The sequence below is a fragment of the Megascapheus bottae genome, chromosome 5 (assembly GCF_031878675.1).
Source record: "Megascapheus bottae isolate mThoBot1 chromosome 5, mThoBot2.hap1, whole genome shotgun sequence".
Classification (NCBI taxonomy): domain Eukaryota; kingdom Metazoa; phylum Chordata; class Mammalia; order Rodentia; family Geomyidae; genus Megascapheus; species Megascapheus bottae.
This window is the reverse complement of record NC_143513.1, coordinates 40,966,494-40,983,598: the sequence shown is the minus strand read 5'-3', so window position 1 is coordinate 40,983,598 and position 17,105 is coordinate 40,966,494. Positions and strand designations below refer to the sequence as shown.

At 42.6% G+C, this 17,105-nt stretch overlaps 1 protein-coding gene across 9 annotated transcripts in view; it reads left to right on the top strand.

Moving 5' to 3' along the window:
- Atxn7l1 (ataxin 7 like 1) overlaps window positions 1-17,105 on the top strand; it is a 233,649-nt gene that overhangs the window by 33,023 nt on the left and 183,521 nt on the right. The window lies entirely within an intron of this gene.

The following is a 17,105-nucleotide window of genomic DNA, read 5'->3' as shown; positions in this document are numbered from 1 at the left end:
CCTTCCTTCCATCAAACCCAGGACATTGTGCATATAAGTGCTTATTTCCCATGCCCAAATGCTTCTCCAGGTCACCCATTTTATTCATGAATGTGCCTATTCTCATTGTTTCTGTCATCTTATATAGTTCTAGGGATGGTGCATCTTTGTCAAGTGATTCTTTTCCTCACTCCTTTTTATTGGGATGTGGGGGGGGATGGGTTAGGGGAAGTGGCATGGCCCCAGGCAAAGGGTATCTTTACATGCCCACTTTTCTCATATTCTAACATCTGTGAAGTTGGGATGCGTCTTAAAATCCATGATGCGTTGGTTGGCCTCTTCTTTCTTATAAGTACAGCTGATCCCTGACTTAAAGCAGTTCCAGTCCCTTCAGCTTTATGATCATGTAAAAGTGAAATCTATTCATTAGTAATGGGGCTTGGAATTTAGATCTCTCCCCAGACTAATGTGATGCAGTCTAGTACTGGGCTGCAGCCATAAGGCACAACTTCCTGTCAGCAACATAGTCACTACCGATTCAGCCAACCATCTACAGTGTGAGATGTTGCTAAGCAAGAATATTCACTAGATTAGGTATGCTATGTTCAATTTATGACTTTCCAATTTATGAAGCATTAACTAGAACGCTACTCATTGTAAGCACAGGAGCATTTGTACATAAATAATGGGGAATCTTATAGCATTGTCATTCAAAAAAGTAGGAAATAAGTGTGCCACGAGCCAAACTTCCCTAGAAAGATTTTTTTTAATTATAGTCTCTATTTGTGAAAGTCCCCTTTGCTACCTCTGTTAGTAGGATATTTCTGTTTATGAATATTAGATTAATTCTTGTTTCCTGAAAGGTCAGAAAACTCCTTGTACAGAAGAATAGATTCCAACTTCTGTCAGTAACTTTTACAAATGAACTTTCGGAACAAAACCATGGAAACAATGGGATTGCTTCTCCAGTGAGTTCTAGAACTAAGAAGGCTGGAGACAAGTCTAAATAGAAGCACAAACGTGCTCTAAGAATTCACCCACTCAGCCTGTCTCCATCACCTCTGGGAACTTTTCTATTCATTATGATAGTTACAGGTATATTCTAATGTACACACACAGTCTAGAGAAGTTGATGCTCTGCAGCAGGCCACTCCCCTGGCATCCCTGCTAATCATCTTTCTGCCGTTGATCATATACTTTGACATGACTCTGAAAAGTCACAAAAATGTCCCATTGTTTTGGGCAAACTGAAATCAATCCAGTGAACCCTGGGGACCATCTTGATCCTGGGCAAAGCTGATCATGGATATTCAGTGGCATGGTAGACACACTTAGAAGACCCTAGTCCTTGCTGTTGTCTACCACTGTCTTCTCTAGTCTTTCCTCTCTGCTCAGACATGAAGAGGCAGTCTCAAACTTCCCATCTGGGGAAGTACATTTGATTATTTTTCTCAGCAGTGTAGCAAGAGTAATCCTGTCAGTTTTTCTCTTAGCATCATGTTATCTTATTGAGAGCCCACAGTGATTTGGCTCTCAATCTATAAGCCATGTCCAGTGGTAGGAGCAGAGAAAAGTAGTTGTTCTTAGGACTTTTACAGACACCCAACGTAATCAGAATTAGCCCATTTAGTTGTCACCTTTCAAGAAGACAGTTGGCCATATGTACTTACCAGGATTCAACCATGTTAAGACATTTGGCCCTAGTGATTATCCTTCTGGGATCACAAACTGTGGGGATAAATGTGCATGTGCACACAGGTTTATATGCCAGGATTTTCACCACTCTCATGTTGGTGAAAGTGGAAAATGAAGGATATTCCACAGGTCAAAGCTACTAGGAGATTGGTTATATCCGTTGTGATCCACCCAGGTATGAGCTATTTGAAACCAATCTTTCAAAGGGCATTGGTGATGGTCAAGCCACACTGCTTCCTGAGGAACTGACCCATGGAGAAGAGAAAACTAACCCTGGCCCTTAGTTTCCTGGACCAAGCAATGGCATGAAGTTGAAGGGTAACTGAGATGGTGGGGAGGCCTGTGTGGGCAGCAGGTGATAGGAGAAATCAGAAGTTCTCCTGAAACAAACTGAGTTAGCTATGTGTTGTAGACTTCACCTTGCAAGCCTAAGTGGCAAAGTCAAACAGGCAGGGACTGGAGGAGCAGACAGGGCTTCACTGGGGTGGCAGGTGCAGAGATGGTGTCAGGCAGGCCATATACTGCAAACTTCTGGGAAGATGTGCTTTGGAGTTCAAATTTCTTGGGATTTTAGAAAGGTAATAAAGGAACATCCCACTGAGGTCCAGGATATTACCTATAGCCAAACACAGTATTTCTGTAGCAGATTATACCACTCACCCTTAAGTACATCAATAAAAATTAGAAATAGAATCTAGCAGTGTGGGTCAGGTGTTGTCATGAAGTAAAACTTGCTTTCAGAACATTAGATTTCAGAAATTGCAAGTAATCAGCCATCGACCACTATCCTTAATTTCTGATCTTTAGCTTGCAAATGCTTTCGGAATACATTTGATTGTTTTTTCTATTTGCTGTAGTTTATACAGTAGCCAGTTTTTCCTGCCATTCCTAGATTTATAATTATAACCAGGAAAGTATTAACCACAGCTAAGTGATTGGGGATCCTAATACAACATGTTCTTTCCCCCTGCCTTACGCCATTTCCCACTTCCACCCCCAGTCCTGAAGCTTGAACACTAGGCCTGAGCAATGTCCCTCAGCTCCTTTTGCTGAAAGCTAGCACTCTGCCACCGGAGTCACAGTGACACTTCTGTTTATTTCTGTGATTAGTCTCATAGACTTTCCTGCCCAGGCTGGCTTTGAACCACAATCCTCAGCTCTTAACCTCCTGAGTAGCTAGAATTACAGGTGTGAACTACTGGCACCCAGCAACATGTTCTTTCTTAAGCAATCCAAACTTTTCCCAAAATAAAGCATGGAGGTATGGTATGGGGGTGCAGACTTCATTCACCTTGCCCTCACTTCTGTTTTCAAGGACTCCGGGGCTTTCTGGAGCTCTGGGAGTTTCTCTGCTTCCTGTACTACTCTACCCAGTGAGGCATTTACTACTGGTCCACCTCCTCTCCGGCACCATCCAAGTCTTATTGGTATCTTGGGTCCACTCTCATCTCCTGTCTTGCTCGTATGGCTCTTGTGGTGTATGTCTTTTTAAAATTCAATTTACTGCCATTTTTAGTGAGGTGTTCCAAGAGTGTAGAGATGGACAAGTCTGCCATGTTTGACCCCCTGTTTAACTCAGTGCCTGAGCATTTTTCTTGCCTTCTAGACCATGATCCTTCCATGGGGCTGTCAGCAGGTGTTCCTTTCGGAATGATTTTATCTGCCTGTTGCTTAGCTTGGCCCACAGAGTTGGAAATTAGGGATTTGGAAACACTGCTACTGCAACAAATTGCTTTCTAAGCATTTGAAGTCCCCTAAGGCTTTTCCAGAGCAATTTAGGAGACCTCCAAATGCGCCCGATGAACCCACAGCCCTTCCCCCAGATGAGAAGACATGGCTCTCGCGTGTGCTCAGCTGTGTTAAGCAGAATCCTTTCTGCAGCTGAGATGGGCTTGCGTGGAAAGACAGGCTGAAGCTCATTCCCCAATGAACCATGTGTCCGGCACCCCTTACTCTCTCTCTGCACCTCGGTCACTTCCATGATACATAAAGGGGCATGAGGTCCCCTTATTCTTTACCCAAACTTTATACAGAATCCTCAAAACAGGTTAAACCATTCTGACAGCAGGAGGAAGGACAGACTGGCCCTGGATATTTCTTAGGGATCTCCCCAGAGCTCTTGAGAACCTCAATGGAGAGGCATGGGACTAGAAGTATCACTGAATCTCAATAAGAGCCCTTTGCCCAATCAACTGCTTACTGTTCTACAGAGATAAGGCTCTGTTGGCAGATGGGGTCATGGGCCGCTGGACAGGACAGGGCAGGCAGACACTGTCCTACTCTGGCTCTCCCTGCTTCACAGAAGGATCTGCCAGTGTATAGGGAGGATGGAATTCTCCCAGCACAGGCCTGTAAGAACACAGGAATTTGTTTTCCCACGTTGTTTGCTTTTGATTTATTGTGTTGATGGAAGGCTGCTTTGTGACTCAGATGTTTTCTTCTGCTGCCAAATCACGCATTAGGTATGTCTGATATTTCCCACACAGTGACATCTTGCCTTCTCCCACTGTCATTGCTGGCCACGCTCCACCCCACCCCCTCAGGAGGTGGGGCAAAACCCCTAATTCTCTTCTAGTCACTGATGGAGGCGCGCCACAGATGCAGGGCAGTCATTATCTTTCAGAATCATCATTTTTGTGGTTGCTGATGTTCTTAAAGATCTTAACAAGAGGCCAGTAGATATAACAAGTAAACTTGGGAGGCTAAAGGCACAAACAATCTCCAAAACTGGTCCCCAACTCTGTCTGGAAAGACTCAATAATAGAGACAGACTCCCACATCATTTCCTGCTCTGCCTCCACTGGTTGATGTGGCTTTAATGAAAGACTAGTGGCAGAGCTTCACAGAGCTCCTGTTTCCTCATCTGTTAAATGGGTGAAGAGAATATTAGGATAATACCTACAATGGCCGCCTGTGGGTGTGCCTCCAAGCATCCTGTGACAAGGACTTTCTGCCTGCTATGCAGTCCCTGTCACTCGACAGAGCTTTCTCATGGAGCATGTGTTAGAAAAATCTAACTCTACTCCCAACTTTATGGTGCCAATCAAAATAATTGCTATGTTCTTGTCAACCCCTTGTTTTCCAGAGAAGGTCCTTGCAAGGTCGCTGTAACATCCAGTTTGTTAAGTGCTTGTGATTTTGCTTGGGATGTAAACAACATTGTGTATTTGACCAGTTCTGAAAGGATTTTAATGTTTTCCCCTCCAGCAGAAACATCCTTCCTTCAGTAAGTGCATTTTGGTAATATACACTGAGGTCTGCCATTGTGGTTCATGTTGAAGATGGAGAGGCTGGCAGGACTGCATCTTCCCAGTGAGCGTTTGTTTGTGGGTGTTTTGTAGCTGTTAATTAAATTAATTAAATTACCATAAAATTACCATCATTGCTCCTCCTTCCCCTCATTGGCCCACAGGAACAGCATCTCTGTGAGGAAGCGCCTGTGCGTTATCCTTATCCTTACGCTGTGGAGATAGAGCGTGTCAAAGGTATTGATTGCTTTCACCCAGTTGTAGATCGAAAGCCACATATTTGCTCATCTTCCCTAGTGAAAAAAGCAAATCAGATGGCTTATCTAGTATTTAGGTTCTGTCTTCATTTACTCTGTCAAAGCTTCTATCTGCAAGACATAAGGTGAAATATATCTTCTTAGAAAGTAGCTCTTAAACATTCTAAGCTGTGAATGTGCCTGCTGATAGATGCCCTGGTTTCTCCCTTAGAATTCACCTAGGCTCCCTGCTGTCAACTCTTCTTCTTCCTTCCCTTTTGGTTCTCTTGATCAGCTCTCAACCCTATGAGGTTTGCTTCCAGCCGCTGCTTCCATAAAATGGGAATAATGATCATTCCTCTTCTAAAGTTTGTTGCAAGGATAAGAGACGGTATTGTATGTAAAGTATGTAGTGTGGTATTTAGCATTATAGTATGTACTTGACTGGCAGAACTTGTTGTAAAAACGTTTCTTTCCCTCCCTTCCCTTTCCTTCCCTCCCTCCACTACCCTCTCTCCCCCTGTCTTCCCCTCTCTCCCTCTTCCTCTCCCTCTCTCCCTCTTCCTCTTTCCCTCTCCCTTTCCCTCTCCACTTTTCCCTCTCCCTCTCCGCTCTTTCTCTCCCTTCTTTCTCTCCCCTCTCCCTCTTTCCTCCTCTTCTTCTCTTTCTCTCTCCTTCTCCCCCTCTCCCTCCTCCTCTCTCTCTCCCTCTCCCTTTTTCTTTGTGATCTTACCTGGAGCTAGCCTGGAACTAAACTCTCTCTCACTTTGGCCTCCATCATGCTGAGATTACAGCCATGGGCCCCAATGCCTGGCTCATTATTTCTCATGATCTCAGTTCTCACATCCATGTTCATTATCCTTGCTGGCTATGTTTAGCTGACTCCTATAGGAGTCTGCTGCACCCCCAACCTTTCATGGAGCAAATACAGAGGTGTTCAAGGTGCTCTGTGTGCACCAGGGGCTTTCTGGCCATAGTCTGCTGTAGAGAATTCCTAGCCTGGTCCCTCCTCCAACTCCTCTTTTCTGTTCTTCTAGGATGGGAAGCTTGGGTGTCACCTGGCTCTCTGTGTATCAGCAGGACTCTTCTGTAGAGAAAATGTAATGTCTACCCTCCACCAACAAAGTCCTAAACCACAAGCCGTATACTAGGGAGCCATATGGTAGAACTGTAAAGAACCTAGGGATTAAGTTAGGTGCCATGGCTGAAGCCTGTAATCCTAGCTACTTGGGAGATAGAGATTGGAAAAATCGTGGTTTAAGGCCAGTCTGGGCAAAAAAAAAGTTCTTAAGATTCCATATTGACCAGTGCTGGGCATTGGCACCCATTTGTTATTTCAGCTATGGAGAAAGCAGTGTAACTGGACATAGAGGCACATGTCATCTAGCAACAAGGAGAAGCATAAGTAGAAAGATCTTACTACTCTAAGTTGGTTCAGATGTAAAGTTAGACCCTACCATGAAAATAACCTACTCCAGAAAGGAACAGGCTGAATGGCTTAAGTAGTAGAGTACTTGCCTAGCAAAGGCAAGGTCCTGATTTCAAACCCCAGTATTGCCAAAAGAAAAAAAAGGAGGGAGGGAATCAGATGACATAGATTCAGTTCCTGACCTCCCATCACTCCCCCCACCCGTGGCAAAGTGCATAATTTTTGTGCCTCTGTGTTTTTTCCCCATGCATCAGATATGGCTAATAATTCTGCATTTCTGAAATGCAGACTTTCTGAAAACAATTCCCTGCAGAAATATTAATGTTTTTGATGACAGGGTACAATTTCAGGCTACAGGCTACATCTCCCATCCGTATTCTCGTACTAAAATCTGGTAGATTTGATTTATGAAACATACTGTGCCCCAGAGCTTCAGCAAAGCGGTTATAGACCCATAGAAGCTACTTCTCAGGGTTGTTGGGAAGATTAAACAAGATATTTCACCAAAAAAACTCTGAGAAGGTACTGCTGGACTCTAAGAGCGCCATAAACATTCACTACTGTTATCCTAAAGACAAGAGAGAGTTCTGTGTCTGAAGGAATGGAAGGTTTATTTTACCTCAATAAAAACATTTATTTTTTTAATGAATAGCTTAAATATTTAATGAGTAACATAATAATGAATTTTACTGTCTGGACATGCTGCTTATTTTAGAAAGAGGTTCAGAAGCCAACAAAAGAAATCAATGTAAACAAATGTGGATGTCATTGTGACCCTAGGGGTTTTTGTTATGGTTTGTTTTGCTTTTGGTTTCACAGTACTGGTATTTCAACTCAAGGCCTTAAACTTTCTAATCAGGCACTCTACTTGAGCACCCTAATAGCCCCCATTTCTGCCTTTTTTTTTTTTTTGGCCCTAACTAGTCCTCGGACAGGGTCTTGCGTTTTGCCTGTGTCTGGCTTCCTGATATTACAGAATAGCTAAGGTTAGACATGAGCCATTATGCCTAGCTTACTGGTATGTGAGGTGGGAATTGCACAAACTTGACTGGTCTTGCACTATGATCTTCCTGATCTCTGCTTCTTACATAGCTGAGATGACAGGCGTAGCTACTACACCCAGAAATTATAAATCTCCTGATAAAATATCACAGCCTTTACCTTTCTCATTTTCATCTCCAGTTTCATACTTTTGCCAAAATCATCTACCATTCAGACATCTCCACTGACCTCTGTAGCTAGAATAAACTCCAAGGGGAGTCTTCATCCTCCATTTCCCAACTTCAAATTCAGACCTTGTTGGGTCTAACCTTCCTTGTCTGCTTGATTTGTTGTTGTTGCTTTTATTTCTTGATGGTCACTTTGGGGTCTGCTTTTCCATTTTCCTAAATTTTCTCCCATTATAGCCTTTTATAAAATAACCAAGGCCTCCCAGGCTTTTCTTGGGTGGCAAACCCCAAAAGCCTCTTATCGTGTGTCCTGGCCCAAAGTCTCTATTTCAATTTACATTCATGTTTTTTTTTCAATATAATAAGATGTTATTTTCATAATGCAGTGCTGAAGAGTGTTAGCTACAGTTTAGGAATGCAGGTTTGCATGACTTTGACCATATTGCCAAGAACCACATTTGCAGTACAGTGGTTGGCACGGTCACAGACTGGTAGAGGTAGGAAGGTCCCCGACCTTGTTTTATCCATGCAGCAATGAGGCCTGGAGAATCAAGTGTTTTGCTTAGTAAAACTGTTGGCTGGGGACGGACATCGAGGTTTCCGCATCTCTATTTAATAAGTATTGTTATTAAAATTTCAGAGTATGGGCCAAGCAGAGTTGCTCACACTTACAAGTTCCAGGTATATGGGAAACAGATTAGGAATATGTTGGTTGGAGGCAATTCTGGGTAAAAGTGAAGCTCCTCATCTCAACAAATAAGCTGAGGGTGGTGACACATGTCTGTGATCCCAGCTAAGCAGAACGCCATAGGCAGGAGTATCTCTGTCCAATACTGGCTGTAGATAAAACGTGAGAACCTTATCTGAAAAGAAACTAAAGCAAAAAATGCCTGGGGGTTGTGGCTTAGGTGGTATAGGACTTGTCTAGTCAGCAAAGGCCTTGAGTGCTACATAAAAACATTTTTTTAGTGTGTCTTCTTTTTTTTTCCAAAATAATTTTAAACCCCAGTTACACTAAACAACAGCAGCAGCAGCAGCAGCAACAACAAAACATTTGCAATCAGCAGCCACTCACTTCTTCTCTGCCACTACAGTGTCAGTCATTTCTTACCCTTGGAGCTGTTTCTTCCGATATTTCTCAATATGTGTAAGAAACACCAGTGGGAGCACCTGCACTTTGCACCACGTAATCAGTGGTGGATGTTCTCGATAATCTGCTGTCCACTCACCCCCACCTCCCTTCCTTCCCTGACCCTTCCCCAAGAGTCTAGATACTATGCTTGATTTACTGAGAAGATTGTACTGTACTGTGCAAATCTTCTATCAGAGTATTCATTTCACCTGGTATAGTTCTAATTTCCATGCACTCTTTTTCGTTGTTGTTATTTGTCTTACTGCACTGAGTTTTGAGCTCTGGATGTAGTACTTGCCAGGCAGGTGTTCTACCACTTCAAGCCGGGCCTTCAGCACTGCTTTGATTTAGTTATTTGGGGGATAGGATCTTCCTTTAATCTGTAAAAGCAGAGTTCGTCCTTCACACCACTTAAGGTTCCTGAGCAAAAAGAGTTAGTGAGCCTCCTCCTCAGACTGTGGCCTACAAGCTCTTTAAACCATGGAAACTTGTTCATATTAGATTTTTCAGGGCTGATATCCCAACATATGTGTGCCTACTTATACTTTCTATGTACATATTATTCTAATACATTTGAGACACCGTGAAATAGTCTTTTGATGTTAGATTTTAGAAATGAAAAACTAAACTAAAAATAACTAAGAGGATTTTGATTATTTGGTGGTACTGGGATTTGGACTAAGAACTGTGTATTTGTTAGGCAAGCACTTTGTCACTTTACACATTATTGCTTTAGGTTGTTAATTTTTATTTTTTTGTTTTGTGCAATATTGATGCTTGAATTTAGGGCCTAGCTGCTGTTGCTCTACCATTTGATATACAACTCCACTTCTGACTTTTTCTTGGTTAACTGAAGATGCAAGTCTTACAGACTTTCCTGCTCAGGCTGGCTTCTACCTATGGGCCTCAGATCTTGGCCTCCTGAGTAACTAGGGTTGCAGGCATTAGTCACCAGTGCCTGGATTATCTTTAGTTTTGTTGTTGTTTGTATAGAGTGGGGCCAACTTGAACCATAGTTTTCTTGTTTACATCATCCATAAATCTGAGCTATAGGTGCATGCTACCATGCCCAGCTTATTGGTAGAGGCAGGGTCACTTTTGCCCTGCGGGCTTTGAACTGAGATTCGCCTGAACTTAGCTACCTCCATGTTCTAGCCACCAAGTGGTCCTGGGCTCCATCCCACCGCTCTTCCCCCATCACCATCCCAGCTGAAAGAGAGAAGCACAACCAGAATCCCAGGGCTCTGCTAGGCTCTGCTAGGTAGTGATCTTGTCATTCCCAGGGAAGCTCATTCTTCCTTGGGCTCTCGGCAGGGCTTTGTGCCTGCCTCTTTGAACATGTTACGGATTTAGAAGAAGTCAATCTGTTAAGAAACAGCAGCATTGCCCCTCAGGTTCAAGAATTTTACTGTGACCAGCTCAGGTGCAGAGAAGGGCTCCATGACCAGAGCAAGGCAATTATGGGGGCTTAGTAAGGTGATGAGTCGCTGAGCCCTACAGCAATGTCACCAAAGGGGGTCTGGGCTTCCACATCCAAGTGTGCACAGTGTCACCACATAGCAGATCTGTATTTGTAGCATCAATTGAAGTACAGGATTACTTGTACAAGGAAAAATAAGAAGTTCCGAATAGCAATTGATCTAAGTGCTGCGGCAGCGCACACTCATCACAGTGATGCGTGCCGAGTCTTGCTCGTGCCAGCCTGCCCAGGGTGTGCCATGCGTGGGCTCACTGTAAACCCTCATGCTTTTCGGTTCCATTGAGTTAAGGGAGTTTAGCTGGCTCACAGTCATTGGGGAGCCACAATTTGAACTCAGCTACCTCTGCTTCCAGAACCTTTGCTTGAAAACCCTCTCCTTTTTATTTTGGGTGTGGGGGGAGGCCAGTACTGAGGCTTCAACTCAGAGCCACATGCTGTCATTTAGGTTTTTTTCTGTCAAAGCTGGCACTCTGTCACAGCTTTGAGTTACAGCTGTATTTCCAGCATTTCAGTGGTTAATTGGAGGTTAGAGTATCACAGACTTTCCTTCCTTAGCTCTTTGAACTGCCATCTTCAGATCTCAGCCTCCTGAGTTGCTAGAATTACAGGTGTGATCCTCTGACACTTGGCTTACACTTCTGACTATGAAATGAGTGAGTTCTGGATTTTCACCTTTATACTCATATAACCAGTCCCCTGAGGTGTTAGGAGAACAGGTCAGAGGGAGAGTAGAATTCTCCTATGCCATTCAGTCTCCTTGCATGCCATGAGAGGTAGACAACAAGCAGGGAACATGAAGGTATGTTATAGCTGTCTTCCACAAGATATAGGAACATTTTCAGTTTGAAAAAATTACCCGGGGAGGGGGGAGGGGAGTGGTAGGAAAACAAGGGAGGGGGTAACAATGTTCAATAGGAAATGTACTCATTACCTTACCTGTGTAACTCCTCTGTACATCACCTTTACAATAAGACTATTTTTTTCCCCAAGAAATCAACCTTCTCCTTCCCCAGAAGCTGGAGTATAATAAGCTATTCACTTTCACACCTACAGTGCAGCTCAGGCAGGTTACCTGTGTGATCTTGTTAGTGCTGAGATCCACCTTTGCGTAGTCCATCTCCACTCCAGCTTCCTGGAGCAGCCAAGTGAGCTTGGAGGTCCCACACCGACTCTAGCCTCTCCCCTCACATCCAGAGCAGCCTCTCAGCTCATGTCATTCTTTCATCCTCTCCAGGAAGCTGTGTTCTTTGGGAAGACCCTAAGCTGTCAGTCATTCATATCCCAATTTTCATTTTAAGTGAATTTAACTTGCTGATAATGTGTGCCCTTTGATCTTTTTTTTTTTTAATATTGCTTTTAAAGTTTTCTACTACTCTGCCCTTCAGGCACCAATATGATATGAGGACATTTGACTGGAACACTTTTTTAAAAAATTCCCCAGATGGGTACATTTTTGCTTTTTCCTAATTTTAGACTGTTTTTTTTTTTCTTTTTGCCTTACTGGAATTTTGAACTCATTGCTTTGGATTTTCTAGGAAGGCCCTTTCCCACTTGAGCCACATGTCCAATCCTGTTTGCTCTAGTTAATTTTTTTTTTGCCAGTCCTGGGCTTGAACTCAGGGCCTGAGCATTGTCCTTGGTCTTCTCAAGGCTAGAGCTCTACCACTTGAGCCACAGCACCATTTCCAGCTTTTTCTATGTATATGTGGTACCGAGGAATTGAACCTGGGTCTTCGTGCATGCCAGGCAGGCACTCCACCACTAGACCAAACTCCCGGCCCTGCGCTAGTTAATTTTTAAATAGGGCCTCACAAGTTTGCCTGGGCTGGTTATGAACTGTTGGTTATCTTCCAAGTAGTCGAGATGACAGGTTTAAGTTACCATACTATGCCCTAGTTTTTAACTTGTTTTTATTGTTGAATACTCAGCAATACACTATTTTAACATCCAACCCAAATATAGTAAACCCCATAAAACAAATCTATAAATCCATGGGGTAAGGTCATCTAGATGTCATCCTGGACCACTCCCTCAGAATAACTTTGATTTTGAAATATTTTTTTTGTGTGTGTGTGTGCTTGAAATCAGGGCCTGTGCTCTTGTTCTGCTTTTTGCTTACAGTTGTGCTTTACCACTTGAGCCTTACCTCCAATCTTTGATCCAGAGATTTAAAGACCAGTTAAACTCAATGTGAAGGATTAACCACCTCCTGTGTTCAGCACAAAGGTACAAATCCCAGTACAGCCTTTCTAGCCACAGTGGTTTAGAGTCCTGGCTCAGGCAGGACTCTAGTCATGGGACTTGAACTCTGGCTGTCCCTGAGCTCTTCAGTTCAAGGCTACCTCCCTACCCCTGGAGCCACAGCACCACTTCCCATTTTCTAGTGGTTAATTGGAGATAAGAGTCTCATAGACTTTAGACTTTAGTGCCCAGGCTAGCTTTGAACCGTGATCCTCAGATCTCAGCCTCCTGAGTAGCTAAGATTACAGGCGTGAGCCACCGTGCCCAACTCAGACACTCTTTTTAGTTAAGCAGTTCCCTAACATTTATTTATGCACCCATTTTTGCAGCATTCATTATTGTCGTATAATATGACCCTTAACCCTTGTATTGATTGTATTGAAGTTGGTAAGATAGCTAGATGGCTCATTTGTTTTCAACTAAAGCAGTATTATGCAAACTGATCATTCATCCTTGAATGTGGGCCATCAGAAAGTTAAATAAACTCTGAAAAAGTACTTTTCTTTCACCTTGAACATGTCTGAGACTTAATAATTTGAAGTCTATTCTAAAATACAAGGATTTTAGCTCAGGCAGCTTGTTAGATTCAGAGTTTGACATCCTTACCTAGGATGGTTCTGGAATGTTAGTGACATATTAGTCATTTTCTTCTCGCTCCACTTGAGATACCAGCATTCATTTGTATTCATTTTTATTATTTTTAACTTTGTCTTTACTAAGAATAGTACGAAGAATATCCAATAACCTTTACTCAAATCTAATTGTTACATCTTTTGCTTTATTAGTTTTTCTTTATATATGAATAGAAAGACAGAGAGCGGAGGAGTTAGATTTTTGTTTCCTTTTGTGGAATTAGTGTGTGAACTCAGGGCCTTGTGTTCATGAGGCAAGTGGTATATCATTGAGCCATACTGTCAAGTTATTTTCTGCACTGACTCTTTTGAGGTAAGTCTTGTGTTTTGCCAGGGCTCGCACCTGGACAGTGATCAATACTTATTTTGTATTAACTATTGTAGCTGAGATGACAGGTGCATGCTTCCATGCCAAACTTCTTCCATTGAAATGGAGTCTCATGAACTCTTCCCAGATTGGCCTGTAACCACAGCCCTCCTAATCTCAGCCTTACACATAGCTAGAATGACCTGGTCACTGTGGAGTGTCAGGGAGTATCTTCCTGTACATACGTATTCAGGCTGGCCCCAAATCTTGATCTTCCTGATCCCAGCCTCCCAACTAGCTAGGATACCCAGTTCAGATGCATCTTTTTAATAGTCACACATAGTATTTTGCTTGGCCATTTGAGAGCAAGTTGCATTCTTCATGGTACTTTACCAATTACCTCAATGTATATGTCCTAAGAATAGAAATATAATATGTTCTTTTTTTTTTTTTTTTTTTTTTGCCAGTCCTGGGCTTGAGCTCAGGGCCTGAGCACTGTCCTTGGACTTTCTCAAGGCTAACACTCTACCACTTGAGCCTCAGCACCACTTCTGGCTTTTTTCTATATATGCATGCTAGGCAAGCACTTTAACCACTAGGCCAAACTCCCAGCCTATAATACGTTCTTATATAAACTCAAACAGAAATTATAACATACAAGCACTGACTTTAAGATAATTAGAAAAATATACCAACCATACAATGGTTGCTTTTCCTGTACACCCTGAGGAAGAGGTTTCAATTTTCTTGAACTTTGCAGACAGTGGTCTTCAAGCTTAATTGTTTCAAGCTTATTGAAATTGTCTTCAACTGTATCAATAGGTAGAGGGCCCATATTGACATCTCTGTTTTCAATCAAATGTTTTGTTTACTTTATGTTCTCATTATGGTCTCTAAATACATCAGAGAGATGACAAAAATAAATACCCCATGCAGCTCTGGCCATGGAAATAAGAGTAAACGTCAGTATAATTTAACCTTTTCCTAGCTGGGGAGGAACACTACCTTTTATGGCTTTAATGAGCTCCTTTCCACCAAGTGAAAGTACCTTTTATATCCTCTTCAGAGAGTTTGTCCTCGGTGACTGACCTTCATCGTGTGGACTCTTTCCCTGGGTTAAAACATGGCTAGATGACCCAGGCCTATTCTTCCCTGCTCAGTGTTTCCACACTTGCCCTCAGCTTCATATCACCCTGTTCTCTGTGGATTTTCTAGAGCTCTTGGCACCTCCTCCCTAGGCAGCAGACATTCCAGAACATTCCATCTGGAAGCTAGGGCAGGTCTTAGCACACATATTTCCCAGTGGAGATCTCCACGTGTGCTGGGAACAGGTTAAGAGTGGCAAAGCTATTGGGAAGCTTACAGTGGCTGACCCCTGTGTCTGAAGGAAGATTGTTGTTAAGCAAGCCCTGGCCACCAATTGGGGAAGGGAGCCCAGTGGTGCATGAATGCCATGCTGGGAAGTTTCACAGTGGGGAAATCACGTTTATAGATTCTGTGCTCAAATCATTTCACGCTAAACATTTTGTTATATTTCCTCTTTCTCTTTCCATGTCATCCTCCCTTGTTTTGAACTGCTTTGTTGTTCCATTCCCCCCATTAAATGATTTTTATATTAAAATTTTAAGAGTGTATTATTTTAAAATCACATTTAATTGTTATCAGTTTTATTTTTAAATCATTATTTACTTTACTATTATAAAGGTGATGTACAGAGTATTGCAATTACATGAATTGGGTAATGAGTACATTTCTTTTTGTACAGTTTCTTTTCTTCCCTCACTCTCTTCAAGTCCCTGCCTCCCATCTCTACCCACAAGTTATATAGTTCATTTTTATCCATGTCCAGTGAGCTCCACTGCTGTACTTTTTTTTCACCTTTCTCCTTCAGATTCTGAACAGTCTTAATTTTCTTTTTAAAGAAACACCACATTTAAAAGCCAAACAGCACTGTCTTCAGTCTCTGCCAAGCCCCCTTTCCGGAATAACTTCTAATGTCTTCCGGGTTAGTGCCTTCGATCAGGTGCTTGGAGTAAGTGGATGTTAAACCTTACCAGCTGACTTCCTCTGAGTCAAATTAGTCCATTAGCCTCTAGCTTCTAATAGAGATATGCAAAGAACAGCCTCTGAGGCTAGTTTCTACCATGATCATGATTTAAATGTTATCACTGGAGAACCAACTATTTTACTAAGATTGTTTCCTTCCCAATACAACTGATTTTCTTCGAGTTAATAATTGCTCCTAAAAGATTGCTTCGTTCACTACCTACCCATTGCCTATTCTTCCCAAATGCTCCAGCAGATGTGCCATCTCATGCCTACTACTGCCATTCATCAGATGCTTCGAGCTTCCCTTAACCTGTCAGTTCAGCACCAACCCCTCCTCCTGAATCTCCACTCTTCTTTTCCAGCCTCCACTTGTCATTGTTCAGGCCTGCCGCTCAGCATTATCTGTGATTTCCCTTCACTGTGCCTTCATGGTTAAGAGCCCTCTTGTCCTTGAATCCCACATATGTGTGTGTGTGTGTGTGTAGCAGATTCTAGAGAAAGAATACATGGGAGGCAAAATTTTCTGAGGTCACATGATTCTGAAAGTTGAAAATAATTCCCCTTCTGTTTGTTTGTTTGTTTGTTTTAAATGTGGCTCTCCACTGCCTTCTAGCTTTTGGTGCAATTCTAAGTCCTTGATGTGACCTGCTTTTTTCATCTGGAAATTTATGAGATCTCCTTCTCTTTTTTTTTTTTTTTTAAGCTAAATGATCTCAATGGAGAACATTTAGGGGAAATTGCAAGCATCCTAATAATGAGGTAGAAAGCCATCCTGCAGTGTTTATACCTTCTGCTAGAAGTGACTATGAACCGCAAGTGTGAGATAGCTGTGGTTTGTGACTCTTAGCTGGCCTTGCACCTGCTACTTCTCCTCTTCATGCCATAACATCTAGCTTTCTGGGTACAAGTACACGGTTCTTAAGATGTCTGAGACATACGCATTCACTAATATTCAAGAATGACATCACACCTTCCCCCTCCCACCAAAAGAGACAAACAGTGAGAGGGGGACAGAGGAAAGCTGGAGCCTCCTAGTGCCTCCTCCAGAGAATTGATCCCGTTCACGCCCCTCTACCCCTTTCAGCAGAGTCCTGTACTTTATATGTTCTCAGAAAATGATCTTTTGTAACAGGCCTGTGAACTGATTGTTCCCGACTGGCAATTTCTGTGAAACAGAGTAATAAATACAAAGCCCCAGGAAGGAGCTGTACAGAACATTCACTTCTTATTTAAGGAAAATTTTATTTTTACATCAAACTTTCTGTATCTTTTCTAGCCATGAGAAGGTGAGAGACAAATTAAACGGTTATCTTTTAAACTATGCAAGCAATCTGCAACTCTGCCTCCATCTTTCCTGGCCATCTTCTGACTTCATTTTCCCATACATTAAAAAATAAATCCTCCTCCTCCTCCTCCTCCTTTTTCTCTTTTCTGTTTCTTTTGCAGGTATCAAGGCTTGAACTCAGAGCCTCATATTCTCTCACTCAACTTTCTGCTCACAGCTGAAG